Here is a 22,634-nt window from a genome sequence, read left to right as displayed (position 1 = left end):
ATATTTCAAAAAAGAAATATTGCATATATTATCTTAAACAAAATTTAAGCTAACATGTCTAATATCTTTATTTAAAATATAGTTAAATAGATAGTTAAATGGTATTCGAAGTGTGAAATCCTGGAAAAAGTGCATGTAATTTGGTGTTTTTTAAAGTTCCTGCCCTATAGAACTATAGGCATCTAACTAAACTTAATTTATAATTATTATATTTTAAAAAAAATCAAGTTCTAGATCTTTTTCCTGTTTCACATAATGTGAAGCTGTTTAATTTTTAACCAAATATAATAACAAAATCTATTTTCTAAAATGTGATTGGCTAACACAAATAGCCATAAGAAGTGATTTTTGGGAAATATTGTGAAACAAGCGCTTGCACCAGATGTAGTGCAATGGTGTTGTAGTCGATAGTAATATTCACAATCATTTTTTGTGGAATCATTAAATCTGAATTTAAAAAATAATTTTTTAATATTCAATAGAGTCATTTGCATGTTTAATTGTGCATGTACCACATAGTGATTGTCAACTATTTTTCAGCTTCAATTTTTATTACTATATTAGATTAGTAAATAAATAAACAAACAAATAAATTGGGGGAACAAAATAGGAGACAATGCAAAGTAATTTGAAGTTGAAATAAAGAAAGAATTATAATAAATGCATTAGTTTTTAAAGGTTATAATTTTTATGTTATGTAAAAATATTTTATTTAATATTCTATGTAAAATAATATGTTATTATTTTTAATTTAAAGAATAATTGACTAATTTAATGAATAATTATTACTAATAATTGTAGCTTTTACACTCTATGATTCTACCCCAAATCTTAAAATCTATATTATAACTAAGTTAAACATATACATATAATTAAAATAAAATAAAATAACATATCATTAAAATGGACAATTATTATTATTATTTTTAAATTTAACTTTGGCAAGTTTATATTTTAGAATATCCTAATTTTAATTTATAATTAAATATATATCTTTATTATTTTAGAGTTTTTAAAAGTACTATAAATATATTAATAAAATTGTAATAGAACCAATAAATAAAAAAATAATGTGCAACGCCAAAACATGGGGAATCAACTTTATGCTTTGTGCTTTGATCATGGAGATTTGTGTTTCTTAATGCAAGTAATTTTTTCGTGGTCTGGTGTTTATCCTGATCCACATAATAATCGCATTCGTTGCTACTAAATGTTTAATTTTTTACAAAGTCGTTAGTTTAGCTATTCTAACAAGCACTTGAAATTGAACCCTAGCTATTCAAGCATGTGTTGGTTGTGGGCATGTATTGCATTTGAATGGGGCATGATCTATTGTGCCTTCTTTGATAATGGCTACACTGTTACTTGCAAGAACTAGATGTCAGGGGAAGCAACCATCAATAGGTTGGAGAGTAGCTACTATCACTGTGGAACCACATTGCTATAGTGCCAAACAGGTGAGCTCCCACTACCCTCCTTAGACTGTATGGGTGGCCCTCTTTAATGTTGATGCCCACTAAAACCCGAATTGCTAACTACTACTCCTTCCAAACACTCCTGCTAACTTTGAGTTTCAATAATGTAGATTTCAAACTGCGTGATAAGCCCTCGTTAGATTTAATAGTTTGTTTACAATTTTGAATTATTTGTTAATGTTACAAATTTTAAATTACTATAATCAAACATAAATTATTTGGGTTGATTCTTCTTCTTTCTATTTTATAATTAATTTTCACCATATATTACCACTTGCACAAAATGCTTTAATCCTTCAATGACAATATAACCCACTGTAGAAAAATACAAAAATTTTCTTGATAGACGAGGGCTTGTTAGATGGCCAAATATGTAGTGTGCCACTTCATTCCATTGCTTAGAGTTAATTCTATAGAGTTTGGAGTGCAGGTAGACTGTCACATGGGTTTGTTTTTTCACAGGGAATTTATACTAGTAGTGAAACATTCAAGGGAATTAGATGAATGGAAACACTTTATGCATTTAGAAAGAAAATGTAGGACTTTAAAGCAGTTTTCTTAAAATTTTCACTGCCTCTAGCAACATAATGCAAAACTTTAATTCCTTATGACCTTATTATCTCCAACATAAATGAGTCAACCACCATCTAAATGCATGTCTAGCAAGGGATTTCTATCCTTTGTGCTTTTGATTGATGCCCATGGCCTATTCTAGAGCTCCCATATTGGCATAGTGAGGAGGATGTTGGGAATGGTTGTGGAATTTGGCTTCACACTAGAAGATTGGATTAGTTTGAAAGTTTCTAAAGCCTTTTCATGAGTGTAGTATGCATAAGATTGCATTAAATTGCATACTGTCACATTCCATTAGATGACATCTCTTTGAAGGATTCTATAAAATAGTTCATGTGCCTTGCCTATGCTTCCTTGTTTTGCATACATGTCTATTATGGCGATGACAATGGCAACATTTGGAAGGCCTGGCTAGGTATCCATGCACTCCAAGCTATTTAGAACATTCTACATCTTATATTGCTTGATAATTTTTGCAAAATAGGTGTATGCATGTATCCACCAAGTTGGATAAAAATGAATATAAATAATATGTAGCCCCTCCCAAAATGAATATAATTACGACATAGTCCCACCCAATTGGAGTACATGTTTGCATAATATTTATATGTGCATGTTTCTATGTATATAGAGCTTTTGTGTGAGCAAATATGTACGTGTGTATGCCTATATATATATATATAGGCATGCATATATTTATGTATATATAGTTATAAATTATAAAATGTACCTTTTCATATTGCTAATTTTTAAAACTGAAATAAATGGACAATAAAATTTCAAATAACAATATATTACAATAGTAGAATTACAAAAGAGCCTACAAAATAGTAACTTAGCAAAATGTTGCTAATGTAGAAAATAAGAACTAATTGGTAAACTTAGAATATTTTATTCCCTCTTAGAATCCCCAACACACTACAATAGATAATATCCAATTGCTACAAAATTTCATCTATCTTCAATGGTAACTTAGAATATGATCAGTAGATGAAAAATTGAGCTCCTTATCAGGTTCTCCATCAAATGTAACCCTACTCAATCTTAGAGCATAAGTACGGTAGAGTGGGTATGGAATAAACATTATATTATATTCCTGTATCAGCTGGGCATGACTAATAATTTTTTTTTAGTAATTACTCCTTTTAAATTGAGTAGGTATATATTGAAGCTTGAACTCCAATATCAACCCCTGTACATAAGAATAAGAATTATTTAGCACTTTTAGGGCTAAAACATTGTGTTTCTAACATAAGAATAAGAATTATTAGCACTTTTAGGGATAAAACATTGTGTTTCTAATCTTAAATTAGAGAAATAGTTGCTTGCTGATAACATTATCAATGTCAATGCTACAATCTTCTCCTTTCGACCCATATTTTGTTTCTTTATGTATTAAAGTCTTTGTGGATTATGTATGAATATAAATCAAATTATGCTAGCAATATTGTGGAGTGTAGTTTTTATGGCTCATTAAGAGGATTGATGGATTCACACTACCTATAATATAGATTTTAGTTTTAGTGTTTCACTGCAAGGACCAATTGATTTATACTATCTATGATGTGGGCTATATACAACACATTGCTTAATGCATGAAACAACAATTTGATCTTCCTCATACAAAGAAGACAAGACAACCTTGCCAAATGCTTAGCTCCTGCCAGTTATTCTTAATGCAGTGTTATCTCAATCTATAGCAAAGATCAGAAATCTACTACTTATCGTTAGAATATTGCAACATATAATGGGTAGTGTAGATCATAAATTATAGACAATGGCATCTAATATGTCAATAGGCCTACGACATCTAAGAAGGGCATGTCTTCTCCACTTCTAGCCATGCCACTTGACAATAGATGCAAATAAATGAAAACACCACCTCTTTAAGATGTACATACTAACTTATATAAATTCCATATTCTATTTTTATCTTTGCTGTAATTTTGCTTTGGAATATTAGATTGAGTTAATTTATTATTTCCAAATGATTTCTTATAGGTATTCTGCTTAGCCTCTTAATTCAATATACTGTTTTGCATCTTAATTCAATTAGGACATTAGCAGGAAGGAAAAAAATAGAAAATAAAAACCTATAGGGATTTTTCCAGTGCTATATATATAGAATCCAAAGTCCACATAATGTGTGGAATATAAACAGAAGATGGCCAATAGTCTTCTAAAACAGACCAAAGTTTACAATTCATCAAACCATTCTACGTCTGGCTTGAGATTACATATCTTGATATAAAATTGACAACATTTCTATGATAATAATAATTATTCACTCCATGCCATTCTCAAACTTAGAAGACCTGTTTTGATCCTCCAGCTCACTAACAAATCTTTCTTTTTTTATAACTAAGATATTTGTTATTAGATCACTTGAGAAGTAGGAAAATACTAAAGGATGAGTAAAGTATACCATTCATCTTCCCTTGTGTGAAATTCTAAATTATTCAAAGTCTAAAAAATTAAATTATTTTCTGAAGGCTAAAATCTTAAAAATCCAAAAATATATACATTTAAAATATGACTTATTTCTTAGAATACAGGATTTTGATGATATGATGAGCATCATCAATCTCATCTTGTTATCTCAATCCAATTTCTATATCAATTTGAGACTCATAAGGCAGCTGATTAATAATCTTGAATAATAAATGAATTCTCATATGACAGTCCATTGATATGTTGACTAATCATGGGTGAATGTGTGCTGCTAAAATAAACAAAAAGAGATCCAGAAATAAAATGAGGTAATCGATATATATTCATAAGAGATCATAGAAATAGAATATATATATATTAGAGGTTCTACAGTGTTCCAGAAGTTCACACTTCTCTGCTCCTGTATACTATTTTTTCTATGATAACTTTTCATGAGTTTTCCTAGCTGTAATTACTTTCTTGATGTATCTATATCCATGTCTCTTTGATGCTAAAATATGTATATATGGCATTTTCTTGATAGTGAAAATATGTGTAGACTGAGAATATCTTGTACCATAGCTTTTCTATCTTTATATTATAGTCATTTAAAAAAAAAATTCTCTCCTATATTGAGACTTGCCATATTTATATTTTTCCACACTGTTATTACTTGGAATGAATCTTAAACTCACCTTTTGTATTTGCTGAAATAAATTTAGTCTCTTTGCACATAGAGAATAATCTAAGATTTTTTCAACTATTATTTTTGAAAATTGTATTTGCATAACTCATGTAGGTTTTTTTGGAGATTTTCTCCTAAAAGAACTATTTTGGACTATTTTGTACGGAACCCATACTTTTTATTTTTTCAATTTGTACTCCTTTGCATGGAAAATGAGGCACACAATATGTCAGACATTTTGCTTGCAATAAATCAACTCCACCTAGCTATTAAAATTTTGAAAATTGTATGATATGTTCTTTCTATAGTTTTACTTCAGATCATTGTATGTTGGATATTTAATACTATTCCCCTTGGCTGTAAGCTTATTTGGCATTAGTCATTAAATCACGAATATAAATATCCTTTGATTGATTTTGCTATGCATGTTCTATTATTATTTTCTACAAGCTTTTTTACAACATCATGTTGGCTACCCCATTTGATGTACTCTTGGAATTTGAAATGGTACTACATATTCATGAAACACATCCTAAGATGAATCTATTTGATTTTTTTACCCATTCATATTTCATAACTTTAATAATAAAAAATCTCATGCACTATAATCAAATGATAACTTTACTTCTTTCAACTTTGTGACTTTAATAATAAAAATTCTCATGAACTATGATCAAATGATAACTTTACTTCTGTCAATTTTGTGACTTCTTGATTACTCAGTTGCATACCTTTATGCTACATTAAATGTTATCACTTTATGTTATAGAGGTTTAGTTTTGTTTGTGGTCCATAAAACATTTATGCCATCGAAGCATGTCCATTATTCTTATATCTCCCATTTGCCTCTTTACACTTCAATGACCAACTAGGGATCCTTGGTCATTCATCATGTATGGAAATTATGTTATGATATTTGCACTCTACCTCTGTTTGATGCTCTAATTTTGATAATCTTTGAATCCATCTTGAAGTTGTATATGATATTGATATTATGCTTCTACCATGTTCCCATAGTATTATGTCATCTTGAAGTATCTTTTAAGTTTTGTTTGAGTTCTTTCACCATGTAGATATTGGTCCCTAATAGATCATGCTACTTGTACACACTGTCATATAACTTGATCAAAAGGGTTTGTAATGGATTACACTATCACCATGTCCCTTTAATGATCAAGGTCACTATTAAAAAAAAATAAAATAAAAAATTATAAGAATCAAAGACAATTGGGTGATGACAGTTTATAACTAAATAAGTTTCTCCTCAATGAACCTTGAAACAATTTGATAGCTATAAAAACATGATAATTCATTGATTAAAATGATAAAAAAAGGAGTTAGAGTTGAGAAAGACAAATCATACTAGAAGATTTGACAAATTTGAGCATTTTGATTCCTATATATCATTTAAAGGATGATATTGAAAGAAATATGTTGAAGGATATTTTGTTGGCAGAAAAAAAATCTAACATTATTAGATATATTCTACTTGTCATTTGTGCTTTGAGATAAGGTTACAACATAGATTTATTAATGTGTATAGGCAAATATTTTATGTAAATTAGTATTGTTTGCATGTAAAGTGCTCTGATATGTTTCAATACGTTAGAGTGACAATAATGATCTGTGAAGTCAGATAAATATTGGTATTCTAGAACTTGATTCTAATCATTGAAGGTTGAGTGTACACTGATATTGATACACATAAATTTTGTTTTAGTTGTGACAGTTTGAAGTCACATTATAAGAAAATGGTTAATCTTACAGTGAATATATCTACAAAGTAGATGCATTAAAAATTTAAATCTCTTATATCTATAAAAAAATTCAAAGACTGTATTGCTAGTATATTCTAACTTAAAACTCTTAGATTCATGTTTTAATTTCTTACAAGGTCGATGCTTGAAAAATGCTCACTTTGTGTCATTTATGTGAAAGAATAGTTCATGTTTTTTCATAAGAGGGGTTTGTGGACTCCTAATGTTTGGAACCCTTAAATCTTTAATTGAACAAAAGAAGTTGTGAGACTGAATTAGGATAGTAGCTCCAACAAGTCTTAAATTGGCAATTTTTTCTTGATTTGGGTTATCACATTATCATCTTGTGCACTTTTTGTGCGGATTGTCTTTACTTTATTATTGTTGCTAACATTATGGTACAATGATGAAATATTTAACACTAGATCAAGCTACAAATTAATTTGGTAAAGGATTTAAGTATAATCCTAATTCATCCCCCTCTTAGGATTATTTTCATGTTTTACGCTAAGGATTTTTTCAAAGATTAATTAATTGACCACATCAATTTGTTCATTGGGACTAAAGGTACTATATATTAAAATTAACACATGTTTTAAGGATTTTGAATTTGGGTTAATTTATTCGTGGCCTATTTATTTACCATATTAATTCATCTCAATTAAAGAGAAAGAACTTAATCTTTGCAAATTAATTGGCTTTTCCACTGGAGCCAATTAGTTAAATTTCTAAGTCATCCAATCTCATGATGTTTGTTATTAGCTAAGAGTATTTTCTCATAAAAAGTACCAATAAATTTTATTTCATCTCTACAAGCCTAACTTTGTTGCTTGATCCTAAAATCTACATTTGCATTAGATTTAGTTATTTCTATTGAGCTTTATTTTTGTGATTTTGAGATTGACCATTTATTTTAAATATTCATGGCCTTTTAATTTGGAATAAGATCCATATTAACATTTAATGAATGTTCGATGTTTCTATAGGATAAATCTAGAAGACTCTTTTCTTCCTAGTATTTTGTGCAATTCTGGATGCACATCAAACAAATGTGCAAGCGATCATTGTTGTACCAATACAAGAACATGGAATGCAGGTAAGATCGCTACTTTAGTTGACTCAGATCTATATGTAATTTGTTGTTCAATTAATCTTCAAAATGTTTGCTTATGTCTTTGATTTCTTTACTCATTATAGGTTACAAAGGTGGGCCATTTTCTTGCAGTTTGCTATCCCAAGAGTATTGAACTTGCTAACAAAGATTCTATCAATTTTCATGTCTATACTAGATGGAGGATCGCTGAATAGGAAAAAAAATTGGCTAAAGATTTGCACTTTCTACTCACACACTACTATATGTTATTTTTGTAATATGATTCTTGTATTGTATTTATATTAAATCCTCATTATTGAACTAGTCTCTAGCACCAAATGTCTTTATATAAAGATAGATATGTAAAAGTTACACTAGTAGGTAACCTAGTAAGATTAGTTTATCACTTAGTAAGTTATTCTCACCTTGTAATGTTGTTGGTCAATCTATCTTGGGTGTCTACTTATTACTTACAATTTTACTTTAGCCTAACATTATGTACTTAGTTAGCAATGGCCTTAAATAAAGGTTATTTATAGGGACGAGATCGTTGAAGTTATGTTTGATGTTTAGGTAATCCATTGATCAATTCTAGTTTTTAGATGGGTCTTGATTAAGTCTTGGATAGACATGTAGATCTCTCATTGGAACTCTCACCATATTCTATCTGTCCTTCAATGTATTCAAATGTGCTCACATGACTATTATGTTCATATGTTTTTAAAATCTACCACTTTGTAACTTGTGAGATATTGAACATGTTACTTTTCATTTTTTTTCATTTTAAATGACATGCTTTCTCTTATATTATTGTATCTTGAGTTGTATAATTTTGATTCATACACCCTCCTTTCTCTTTGAGTGCAAGGATCTAACATCTTTTTATATACCTTAAATGACCTTATTTTGTACATAATTATTTATTTTCTAAAATTGTAGATTCAATTTTTTTTCTTGTACTAGTTCACATGGTTATAGTCATAATTATGTTGTATAAAACTTTGCAACCTCTTATAAATGACATTTGTATACTCGCCAAAATGGTAATACATTCTTTGCATAGTAAAAATAATTTGTTTAAATAGTTGACTAATTTGACATTGAAAACATTCTCTTGATTTTTATATTATGCATTTAATAACATCACTATTCTTAAAATATTCTCTTGATTTTTATATTATTTATTTAATAACATCATTGTTCTTTAAAGGGTTCTAGCTCAATGGAAGAGCACCTACTTTACAAGTAGGAGGATGGTGGTTCAATTCCATCGTGCCCTAATATGATTAAATTAATGATTAAATAAACTATTAAATAAAATACCAAATATACTACCAAATAAACTACCAAATAAACTACCAAATATACTACTAAATAAACTACCAAATTTACTATCAAATAAATTACCAAATGTACTATCAAATAAAATACCAAATAAACTATCAAATCAATTACCAAATCAACTACCAAATCAAATACCAAATAAACTATTAAATATGCCACCAAATACACTACCAATAATACCAAATAAACTACTAGGTAATGTAACAATAAATGAGCAAATTAATGATTAAAATACTTTAGTCATGAATTTGGTTGCAATATTAATGATCGAAAATAAACTACCATTGGTCACGTGATCAAAATTAGTCATATATCTATAACTTTTAGTAGTTTATTTAATCATATATTGTTGTTTTTTTAGTAGTGCATCCTGTAGACTACTTCTGTTGTGGTTCGACCCTCTCCATCCTCATGCATCTCAATAGATGCTCCTTCTCCTCCTCCTCACCCTCACTCACCTCCTATCTTGCGTCTTGGGCCCACATCCGTCTCACCCTATGTCGTCAGGAGATGCTCCCAATCTCTATCCCTCTCCCACCCTTGCCTTTGCCTCTGCCTTTGCCTCTGCTGCCATCCCCACCATCGCCTTCCTATCTTGTTGCCAAAGGTGGTGCATCTGGTCTAGTGAATTAGGAGAAGGGATGTCTCTATATCTCATATAGATATACCAGATCAATCCTTGCATCTACCAAGTCTGGTTGGTAGTCTTAGGGATCTTGCATCAGGGAAGCTATATCCCTCATCGTTGTCTGGTAGTCTAGCATCGGTAGCCATCCTTAGTCCTCCCTGCAAAAGTGGGCATATGTGGTGGTCTCCATGGAAATAACACGCCTCTATCCAAACTATCTCCAGATGTGACTGATGACAAAACACTCCACTATATCTACATACCTCCCCACAAGTGGCCAACTATAAGGCATATACTCAAGCTCCCAAGTGTCTGACCATTTTGCACACTGGCAATATGGTTGCCAGAAAAAGGATGTAAGATCATCGAATAAATGGCTATAATATGTCACATCCCCACTATGAATTTGAGGGATGAACCTTGTATATCTGTAGATGAATGGGTGGTTGTGCTCTTGTGGCTGCACTTGCAGTCATATCACTGCTATGTGCTCCCATGCCCATATATGTGCTAGAACTGCACCACACACCCAGGTCTTTCCATCTCAATACACTATCTCATGTAACTTGTAATACATGTCTGCAAGGATAGCTGGTTCCCATGCAATCCTCGTGGGTCACCCAATTAGGTTTGCCATCAATCGACCCATCCTAGAGGGAAGCCCTTCTAGCCCCTGTTAGTGACCAGAGCCTAAGCAACCAGTGAGAAAATCAGGCAAGGCAAGGGATATTAATACCCATACTCATCTATCAACTTCTCCCAACTGAGGTGTCGATCTAGGATGGTCACATTCTCAAATAGATCTGAATTGCCAACCTCCTCTATGTTGGGGTTTGACCCTAGTAAACCTGTGACATGATCAAACTCATATCAACATACCTCATATGGAATTAAAAACTTAACAAATGTCAAAACATAGCGATCATACTCATAGGGTCTCCATGTCATGGCACGTGAAGGATACATTATACATCCTCTAGAGTAATGGTGGCCTCACTAGTGGACAAATGGAAGGTGTTATACTCACTGTGCCACTGCTTAGCTAGGACGATCAATAATCCATGGTTTTCCCATATATGGGGCATGCGTAGCAACCTACTAAATCCAATGCTATCTATAGCGGCCTTCTCATCATCCTCTAGATGATGAAGGACATGCAACCCCACCGCCTTGGGGGCTCTAATCAATAGCGTTGTGAAGAAAATCTGCATAACTAAGTCAAGCAAATATCAAAATGTTAATACTAGACATAATGTATCCAGTGACAACATAGACAACTAAGTATAACAGAAAGTAGTGATTACACATGCAAAATTTGCTCTTAAACATTAAAAAATGCTCAATATTGAACTGTGCAATACTTTCTCTAATATGCAAGTGATACAATTTACTAGTTAAGTATCATGCGATACTTTTTACAGTACTTGTGCGACACTTTCTGTTCATGTGCTAGTTTGCACCATGTTGTGTGACATTTGGGTACGTTTGATACGATAAAATTCCTTAAAGGATGCGATGCAATGTTAGTGATAGAAGTATCATGCAATACTTCTCAGCATAGGTGTGCAATACTTTTAAAGTATCACACAATATTTTACACAAAACTCATAAATTTCATTAAAAGGCTCAAAAAATGTGAAATTTTAGAAGACTCATTGAGGCCTCATAGTCAGGTGACTGGTTGTGCAACCAACTGTGCTCGAAACGATGCTTGTGGGTCAAACTACCCACTACAGCCATTGATCTGTCTCAAAATCACTCAAGATCTCTCAAAAATCACCAAAGACAAATGAATTGAAAATGACCCTTGGACCCATTATATAGTCCTTCGACCTCATTTTGACCCATTTTTCAAACTCCTTGGAATTTTGAAAAAATTGCACCCTTGGCCAATTTTGACATCTTGGATCCATTTTCAAGATTGAAATTGAAACTCAAGTTCATCTTGATGGTCAAAATCGTATTTTAAATTTCTCTCTTTTTCTATGCAGTTAGCTAACCTTTTGAGGTCTAATCTTTGAATCTTCATTGGGGCATCTCATTTCTTCATCATTTCTACACTATGTATCAACTTCAATTGACATCTTTCTCTTCTAGACCATCTTTCTACTTGAGTTGACCTAAGTTTGATGCTTTACCTCTCTTGGTCAACTTTAGTCAAACTAGGGCATTCTATCACTTCTGTATGGTCACTCTGTGGTTCTAATCACATATCTATAATCATGAAACTTGCTATATCACGATTTTCTCATATCTTACTCATTTTTGCATTCCCTTTACCTCATTTCAATTTTGATCTTGACAGGGCATAAATACTCTATCATTGCTTGCTACAACTATCTATTTCTTAGGAGCATATGCTTGACATTTTCATTTTCTCTTAATCTATATGCTTTTCTTGGTGTTAGTACTCTTCTTGAGTCTTGATATCATCTCTCTCCTAGTGTTTAGTACTATATCAGGCTGTACATTCAGCACTTGCTATCTCACTCTGCATTTTCATTCTTCAAAATTTAGACCTCTCTATCCATTGCTACCTACGTGGCTTTTGTATTCTTTGACGTAAAGTGTTCTTAGATTCATCACACATTAGTCAAAGAGGGAAAAATGTAATAACCCAAAAATGGTCATCTAGACTATTAGCCCCCTTCTCAACATTTTGGCTAAATCAATTAATCATTTTCGTAGGCCAAATTGCTAAAAATTAATTTATTTGATTTTAACCTATAGTTTGACTATAATATCCTAAGTCCATATTTGATTAAAAGAACATGTCCCATTTTAATTAAATAAAATACCCCATTCTCCTAACCCACTCAATGTGCACACATAAAGTCTTTTTCCCTATTTACAAATTAAAAGGAAAGACGTCTCACATGAATAGTCAACTTTCTCTCATTGTTTGACTTGCTCTTGCATATGGATCATGCCAAAAGTCAACCCCCACCCTTGATCATCCATTTCTTGATCTTGATCTCAACTATCCGTATATCTTTAAAAGAGAGAGCTCTCTCCCTCTCTAAGGATCCCGTTTTTGAGCTATTGTAATGTTGCAGGTTTATTGATAGATTCCGTAGAGCTTTTGTGGAGAACTTTTATTATTCTTGTCTCATTCTTGCATCCTTCATCTTAGCTTAGATTCATTTAGAATAGTTCAATTTACTTTGCACTAGCTTAGATCACCTAGTTTAATTAGTATGGCTTGGTAACTCTATCATATTGTTAGCATAATTGCATTGTGCATCTCATTCTAGCTTAGGTTATTTCTTGAATTACATGTTTGAGAATCCCCTTTACATTTGCACTCTTTCTCTTGTCTAAGGAATCTCCCATTGCATGGTTTACTAGCAAGAATTGTGTCTCTAAGGCTCACCTAAGAGCTCCTCATATGCACATGCACACACCTTTGCACTCCATGGATAGGGAGCTCTAAGCCATCATTCAAGTCTTCCAATCCATGGAATACCTTGGATATAAGGGTTTAGAAAAGTGCACAAACTGAGTGTACAAAATTATTAGGTTTCCAATGAGTAAATATCCATTGGTCCAAATCGTGAAGGCTAGGTCAAAAATCCATGAAATGATAGATTATACCATAGAAAGAAAGATCCGAGGTGACAATCTTTACATTAATTATCTACATTGATAAAATTAATGTAATAATTAACAACCATTTTTTCACTTAATAGGGTCCATAAATATTTTACATAAATTTTCCAAGTCAATAAAATGCATAAAACTGATTTTAAAAATAAATTGAGTTTGATAATATTTTTTTGATCAGTAAAATGCATAATGCCATGTATGTTTTATTTAGAAAATCTGCAAAAAGTTTTTACGTTGTTCAAAGTGCAGGCACTGGAGGAAAAAGAATGGGGAAGAAAACCCCCAGTATGTCCTAAATATGTATAGATAACATTTTCCTTTGATTAGTCAAAGGTCTTTGAGATGGCATACCCTCCCTTACATCATAGCTTCCCACTTTTAGATTGGGATTGTTTAGGAAGGCATACCTTCCTTTACATAAAGTATGGTTTTAAAAGGATTCCTGTTCTTTTAGTACTATACAAGATGTATTTACATGATTAATACAATGGTACTATCCTCTAATCAGATGTTAAGTGAGTTTGATAATTTATTAAAATAAATATGACAATTTAATACAACCACAGAGCTATTTAATTCTACAATATTTTAATAGTACAATAAGCTGAAATAATATTTTTTTAGCATTATTCAATTTTTTTATAACTACATCATTTCATTCAACTATTTCAAACTACTTAAATTTCGATATCCTCTTTTCAATCTTACCATTCAATGTAATCTCCTCACAACTTTTTAACCTTCACTTTTAAAACCAATCTAGTTTCACAACTCAAACTAGACAATTCATGTATAACTCAATTGAGTCTAATTATTTTAATACTTTATATTACAAAGAAATTTGAAAGCTATCTAATAAAAAACTACAAAAATAAAAATTTTACCATTACCAACTACTTCTATCCACACATTAAAATTTACACACATCAACATGAAAAATAATACTATACATGCATACTTAAACTACTTATTTTTAAGACAATTAAAAATACTACAATTTTCTTAATCTAAATAACCTACATATCTGAAGGCCAACATTATCTTATCCATTCCAAGTATAATCCATACATTCACATACATGCATACTCAAACTTTAAATTTCCCACACACACACACACTCTCTCTCTCTCTCTCTCTCTCTATATATATATATATATATATATATATATATATATATATATATATATATAAAATTGAAGACCTTTCAAAACTTACAACTTCATCGTACACAATTTAATTAACTATACAACTTGAATTTAACATTCCACTAATAAGATATTAAAATACATAAATAAAACAAATATTTCTCAAATCATTCATTGATCTCATTTCTTTCATCCCTAAAAATCTTGAGAACATTTAACATCTCATGTTTTATACCTATACCTCTGTCCTTCCCACCACCTCTTGACATGCACCCTTACATCTACCACCACCAAAGTATATAAAACAATGACAAGAACATAATATTGAGTGGCAGTTGTCTAATAGGCAATGGGTATTCAAGTATATTGAAATAATTTTTACCTCATTGTTTGGTCGACTTAGTTATATTAGTGGTATATGCATGGAAGAATAGCAATGATTCAAAAGCTTCTATCACTAAAAAATGATTTTAGAGGAGCATTGAGAGTTTTTCTTAGAATTAAAATTAGATTAGAATTAGTTTGAGTATAATAATTATTCACTATCACCTCCCATAATTTATATGGGATTTGGGTAACATGTGGGAAGTCATAGTATCAATTTGTCTCCTTTTCCAGGGTGTTTGATGCTTCATATAAGGCCTTCCCATCTTATCATCTAGACCAAAAACAACATGGTTTCAAGGACCCATTTGAATGTTTCAAAAGGTTATAGGTTGATTTAATACCTAGAGCTAGGGATATAAGGGTTTAATAAGGTCAACACGTGCATTAGGAAGTTCCTATATTTTTTTGTCAAGACAAGGGCTATTTTTTAATCTACTATATATGTTATATGTATAGAATAAAATCCAGGGACAATTCATTAGTATCATTAATATCATTGTATTTTGTAGTTTGAAATTTATTACAACTATGGTAGAATAGTAATTGTTCTAATTATTTAATTTGGGATAAGTGTTTATTGTAATGCTATTAATGATTGTTAATGCAAAATTGATGTTACAATGACAGTCTTGTTCTATTAAACTACCTAACATCAAGCATCATTAAATTCAACACACAAGACTTTTTGACATCTATTCAAGTAGATTATTTAACAAAAATGTCCATTAGATAAGCTCAACAATTTGCTAAGAATTTTATTAAGGGTTCTTATAGTAGCATTAGAAAAAGTGATCTTGCTATACTATTTGGATTTTGAAACAAACTTAATGACTAGATTATCAAATAAATCCAATTGATACATATTTCATCACTTACAAGAAGAGAGACATAGGTGTCTTTAGTTCAAACTTGGAAGTCCTTAGTTCAAACTAGATGGAGAAGTATGGTCGATTGAAATGAATAGTAGGATCTAAATGTTATGCAAATATTAATATAATTAGTTCAGTTAATTGCTTAAAATTTTAGAAAATGTAGCTGTGAATAATAGAAATTGAGGTGATTAGGGAAACAATAAAGACAATGGTAAAATTGATAAAAAGGAAACAATGACAAGCAAGAGGGAGGGAAGTAATACTAATATTCCAACAAATAATTATAGCATAATTAGTAGAACTACTCCAAGGTGTCTATTGTCTAAATTTTTAGAGGTACCAACAAGGGGACCAATAGGACAACAAGAAGGCAATGAAGGATTTACAAATTATTTAAGAGAATAATAGTCATTGGGTGAAAATTTCCATGTATGTCCTTGGTATATTTTGTTAAATAAAATATGAAAATATACATAGAGAAGAGAGGACAAGGGTATACCAAAGATTTCCAATGTAAGAAGGGAAAGGTAAACATTTTTAGCTGTGATGGGTCAAATAAGTGCACTCCATGTTCATGGGTGTATAAATTAGACACCTCTTTACAACTTAGCCCCATGACATAGTTGGAAGAAAAGAGTACATGATACTTTACTTTGGCAGAGAAATGCATGAGCGGTGGTATCGTTCGTTAGCGACTATGAGACATGATAATATCACTTTCTATGTTCATTTCACTTAGAGGTTGATTGATAAATTTGATAGGAAGGATCCAAAGCTACAATTGAGAGAGCTAGTGCACCTAAAATAGGTGATATTAAAACCCTTAGATCCCACAAGCAATGATCTAAGGGGAAATTTTGATTTTGTTGTTCTTTTTTAATCTTTGGGGCAGTTTGTTGATTGATTGTATTTCTTTTCTTAACTACCAGTTTGTGTCTGTAGGGGTTGTGAGTTGTTTGGCACCCCCTTCTTCATCTATGTCCTGTTTTGTCCTTGTTCCATATCTCTTTGTGGATCTTATTGCATATCTTTTAGTGTGGGTGTCAGGGCCCTTTGTTTAAAACCTGCAATGTATTGGGTTTCAAGGCCTCCTCAAAACCTATTGTCACTTAATAAAAAACACAGGTGATATGAGTTAATTAAATTTGATATATTAGAGTTCCATAACATCTCAATTATAGTTAAATGTACCATGAATCGAATATAGAATATTCTATAAACTGAGGGATTACCATTACCACTTCATGTTTGGATCAACTCATTTTATTCAAATACCTTACAAGATGCCATCAAGAGGCCTAGAAACATGGAGAGTTCAACATGTAAAAAATTCCAGCCTAAACTATTTCAACCTGAAAGATAAAATAAATCTTTCCAAAATGAATGACCGAAAAAGAATAAGATGGATGATAAGGTTTGAAATGAACTACATAAGAAGAATCTATATTTTAGTTACAAAGAACCTTTGGAGCTAGGTGATAGATGTTGAGGAAAAAGGAAAGTTCATTACATTGAGATGGTTTAGATGGTGGGAAGAAGTGAAGTTAGGAATCACTAGCTATATGTGAGATGATTCAAACATGGAATTTGTAGATACAAAGAGCACATATTAGAGAAAGATAAGGGATGAACTATTACTATCCTTTCCAGATTTCCTAGATATAATTCATTAAAGGTAAGAGGAGTTTTACCCATGCAACTTGTCATAGTTTTGATGGATATAGGGGTATCTCAATATTTTATTGATTCAACCTTGGTGGGAAAAAGGGTTATCTATATACCGTACTTTGAGGGCTTCATTGTATTAGTAGAATATATATTTAACATGTCTTGTTTTAAATGAATCCCTCAAATGAGTATTTCCTCAAAAAAATACTAGTTAGAGATTATTTAGACATGGTAGGCATTATAGATACAAATATATCCTAAGTGTTTAATGGCTTCACACAACAAGGAAGTACTCACAAAATTTTTATACTATGAAGTTGAAGCTTAGAGTGGACAATAAGAAGGTAGACTTAAGAGATATGCATAATGGCACACCCAAGATCTTAACAATAAAGATGATAGAGCTTGCATTTTCAATCATTTATGTAACACGTGTAGTCTAGAGTTTGATTTGTTCCAAAATTCCAATATATACTAGTGGGAAGTATCATATAAATACTAAAACTATATATAAAAAAGAGTGGAATATGGATTTCACATGAGATTCCTCCAGGGAGGCCACTTGCTAGAGTTTTGAGAATTTGATTAAACTAGAGGGGAGTTTTAAACATATGACTACTCCACCTTATCAACATCCTAAAAGGTTTAGTAAGGATATAAAAAAATCAATTAAGGATTTGAAAGATGTGAAATATATCATGCATATCTTAACTCTGTTTTCTTCCGTTTTTATCTTGGTGAAGAATAAAGATGTGATTACTTAGGTGTGCATTGACAACCATGTGCTTACAAAAAGATAATTTTAAAAAATAAGTATCCTATACAAATGATTGGTGAGTTGTTGGGTGGGCTACATGTCGTAGTATATATTTTGAAGATTGATCTTTGTTTGGCATACCACCAAATTAGAGATAGTAAGTAGGATGTTCACAAGACACTATTTAGGTTTCATTATCAGCATTATGAATTCTTGGTTATTCTCTTTGGGAAGACTGACACTCTCACAACCTTTCATTCTTGCATCACCCATATATTCAAAGTAGTTGGAATCATTTTTCGTGTTCTTTTGTCGATATCCATATATATAGTAAGATGTGAGAGGACTCCATTAGGAGTCTTGATGAAGTGTTGGACATCATAAAGGCATGACCCCTATTTTCCAAAGATTTTATATGTGGGTTTGGATTGACAAATGTTCATTTTTTAGTACATGTGATTGTTGCAAAAAGAGTCAAGGTCCATCAAAAGTAGGTACACACCATTTTGGATAGGCCCCAACCAACTTCACTAATGAAGTCGAGGAGATTCTATTGGCCTATAAAATTGTTACAAAAAATTTCTAAAGGGGTTCCCGAATCCTTGTGTGCCTCTTACATATCTATTGGGATTTAGGGTAGGTTGTGGAATCTCACAGTACTCTCTCCATTTATTCAATTTTTGGAGCTTTGACTTAACCAATTAAAATACAGTTCAAAGGAACCATTTGAATGTTTCGAACTACAATCTACTGATTGAATACCTTTAAGCATGGATGTGAGGGTCCAATAAGGCCAAATACATATCAAGAAGTTCTTGGGGTTTATTAAAGACCACATGTTGTTTGCACTAAAGAAGGGCTATATTTTATATCAAATATAAATGTCACATACACAACCTTAGGATTAGGAACAATTCATATGTATCTCTATATTTGCATAGCTTAAAATTTATTACAACTATACTAGATAAATAATTGCTACACAAGAGAGTATGAGTTTAATGCTATATACGATTGATTAACACAAATTTGGTAGTACAATAATATCATGGCTTGTACTAAACTAACTAACAACAAATGCGCCTTTGGATTTAGCGGTTGTATCTGCAAATGTATCTTCAGTTGATGATCTTTTAGTGCCGGTGTTAGAGGAGGTTCCTGTTCCTCCTCCTACCCCAGTACTGGACGTTCCTCTTGGTCCTGTTGGGGGCCAAGACCCTTTAGCCTCTCCTGACCCTGCCCCTGTCCTTCCTCCTGGTTCTTGGGGGGGGCAGTTGGCTTTGGGCTCTTCTAGGAGGATTGTTGGTTTTTTAGATTCCCCTGGGCTTCATTGTTTAGTTTCTTCTGGGGATTGGATCGCTGAGGCAGCTAAGGTGGAGGATGGTTGGACTATGGTAAAAAGAAAGAACACTAGACCATTTTCTCCTCCTTTAGAAATGAACCTCCGATCGTGCAAGGGTGGCTCTAAATCAAAGGGCAAATCGTGATATATCTGGCTCTGCCCCCTTGCTAGATCTTTACTTTTGGTTGGTGATAGGCTTTTTGTCACCTTGGTTACCTTATGTTCGGGGGGTGACCAATTCTGCTTTTGCTTCTAGTATCTTTGTATCTGAACTTGTTGAAAATCTTTAGACTTGTACAAGGTTTCAGGCTCCCTTCAAAATCTGTTTATCTTATCAAAAACTAATAACAAACACAATCAAACTAACAAACAAATCATTTTTACTCCCATGCAAGTAAACCATTTGATAAAAATGTTCAATTGGCAAGAGTAAAAATCTGGTAATACTCGTGATAAGGATTCTTATATTTTTGTCTTTGCTCTTTCTATATTTACATTAAACTTTTATACAATCACTTAATGACATGCCCCTTGCTTAAGCCTTGATGCCCCATCCTATATTTGTAGTCTTATAATATGGTCAATTCCCAATCCCCCATATTTCTTCCTATGTTTATGTTATGTGCTAACTTCCTAGCACACATCATATTATTTCAATTAGTTTGCTTTTAATACCATCACTTTTAAAATGAATATTTCCTACCCATGATCATTATTAGAAGTTGAAGATGTAGGTCTACATAGTGGCTAACTTAATCTAATTATGGAGGATATAAAATGGCAAACATTTTAATGTAAAATCATCATCTATATTTTAGTCCATTTTAGAGTCCATTTTGAGCACTCATTTTCAAGCATGGAAATTTTAGGAAGAAAACCCAAGTGATTTTGGACGACAACCTCAACCTTTATTGCTTCCTCCTCTATATTCTAATAATCCCAATTCATTTTTGAGAATAACTAGAAAGCTAAGTTTCACTCACGATTTATGGTGATTTTTTGTTGTATTAATGTTGCATTGGACTCTTTATTGAGACTTCATGTAACCATGCTCTAAGGTATAATATGCTATCCCCTTTTCTCCTAGTTATCCTTCTATGCATTGTTTCATTATCATTGCACCAAATGATTACATCAAGGCCCATATTCACCCTCCCCTAGCTAGAATACAAGGGATGGACAAACATTTGTTTCATGGTTACCCTATTTACGAATAAATTACAAAATAACCATTTTGTGTTCCAGGGTACATTATCTTATCATCTCTCAACACTGTGGCATTTTCTTCCTCTAAATAGTAGACATTCATTTCTAATATGTCCCTCATTGGAGCAACATGTACAACCTTTTTCATTAAGAGTCACATTTCTCATTGTTCTCTCATTTGGCTAGGGTTTCTTGTTTCCTTTTTCTATGATTAGATTCTATTTATAGCCTTTGTATTTCTTTATTCCCTCACCATTTTTGCTTATCGAGGATAATGCCCCTATTTTCTTTAATGGGTAAGAGGTCCAAGCCAAGATTAATTAGTACCATGTGTTGTGATTAATTATTATTATTTGTTAAGCTCAGGTAGATTTGAACCCAACACCTCCCATATAAGAGGCTCAAAATTTAACCGTTATGTTGTAGGCTCTTGTCTAACGAAGGATCATGCCCCTATTGTACATGCTATTCCAAGTACATTTAAATAGCTATAAAAGTATTCCTTGATTGAGACAATCACCCACTTCGAGCAATAGTCCAAAGACAAACCATTTCACCTTATGTTTCTCTATTAGTGACTTCGACTTGCACACCATTACTTTAAATCTCTAATGGAATCCTATGATGGTTTCTCCTCTTTCATCTTACAAATTCTTTTTTCATGTCTTTGGATTCAAAATCACAAAGGAATTGATGTTCAATTTATTGCTATTGTTGATCATATTGAGAGGATTTCATCACAAACCATCATAGGGCTTCATCTTTAAAAACTCCTACAAAGTCACTTGGTAAGGCTCAATCATTTTAGATTACATTTCTCAAGTATGTCAATGTTAAGAAAAATGTGTTTGAAGGCTTATTTGGTTTCTTTTTGATAAATTGACAATTTTGTTCTATTATCGTTCATTTTATTAGTGTCAGGTCCCTTAATTTTCTCATTCTTAATTAGCTTTTCTCTTTTTCTCATTTCTTAACCTATTTCCTTTTTGGCACTCTTATCATGATTTTGGCATTCCATTAGTTTCTTGTTTAGCCTTGCATCTTGATAATTTAATCTTAAAGAACTCTTTCCCCAAAAGAAGATCCTCAATCACTAGCAACCTATCGTTGCATTCTCTACTTGTTCAACTCCCTTTTCTATAATGACTTGAACTAAGTATATAATATTATAGTCATTTTTCTCATTTTAAGTGATATGGGCGATGACCCCCAATTTGATGAGGTTACCTCTTCAATGTATCTTCATCTTATATGATGCAACATACATGCCATAGTTAATAGAGATTTATGCCTCCTTCAAAAACACTCAATGTATTCATGTAAATTCATTGAGCATAACATCATAAGCATCCTTTCTTTTCATTCTCTCCTAGTATCCTGATGTTAATTTGATAATCTTACCAACCACACCATCCAAATAATCCTTGCTACATCCAAAGGCTCTAGTTTTCAAATTAGGGTTCTTAAATCCACAAGTCCTTCATTTATGGTAACCTTTAGGTTTGATAGTTTAATTCAAACAAATGGTTCAAGTAAAAAATCCTACCAATAAAGCACACATCATTATTCTATAATTGTTATTCCATCCATATCAGATTTTATTTTCATTTTCATTTTCAAGTAATCAAAGCATTGTCACATTATATGTTAGTATTACTAATTTTCC

The sequence above is a fragment of the Cupressus sempervirens genome, chromosome 7 (assembly GCF_028749045.1).
Source record: "Cupressus sempervirens isolate cs-2001-9-10 chromosome 7, ASM2874904v1, whole genome shotgun sequence".
NCBI classification, from domain to species: Eukaryota; Viridiplantae; Streptophyta; class Pinopsida; order Cupressales; family Cupressaceae; genus Cupressus; species Cupressus sempervirens.
The sequence above is the reverse complement of the archived record's forward strand: the minus strand, read 5'-3'. Positions refer to the sequence as shown.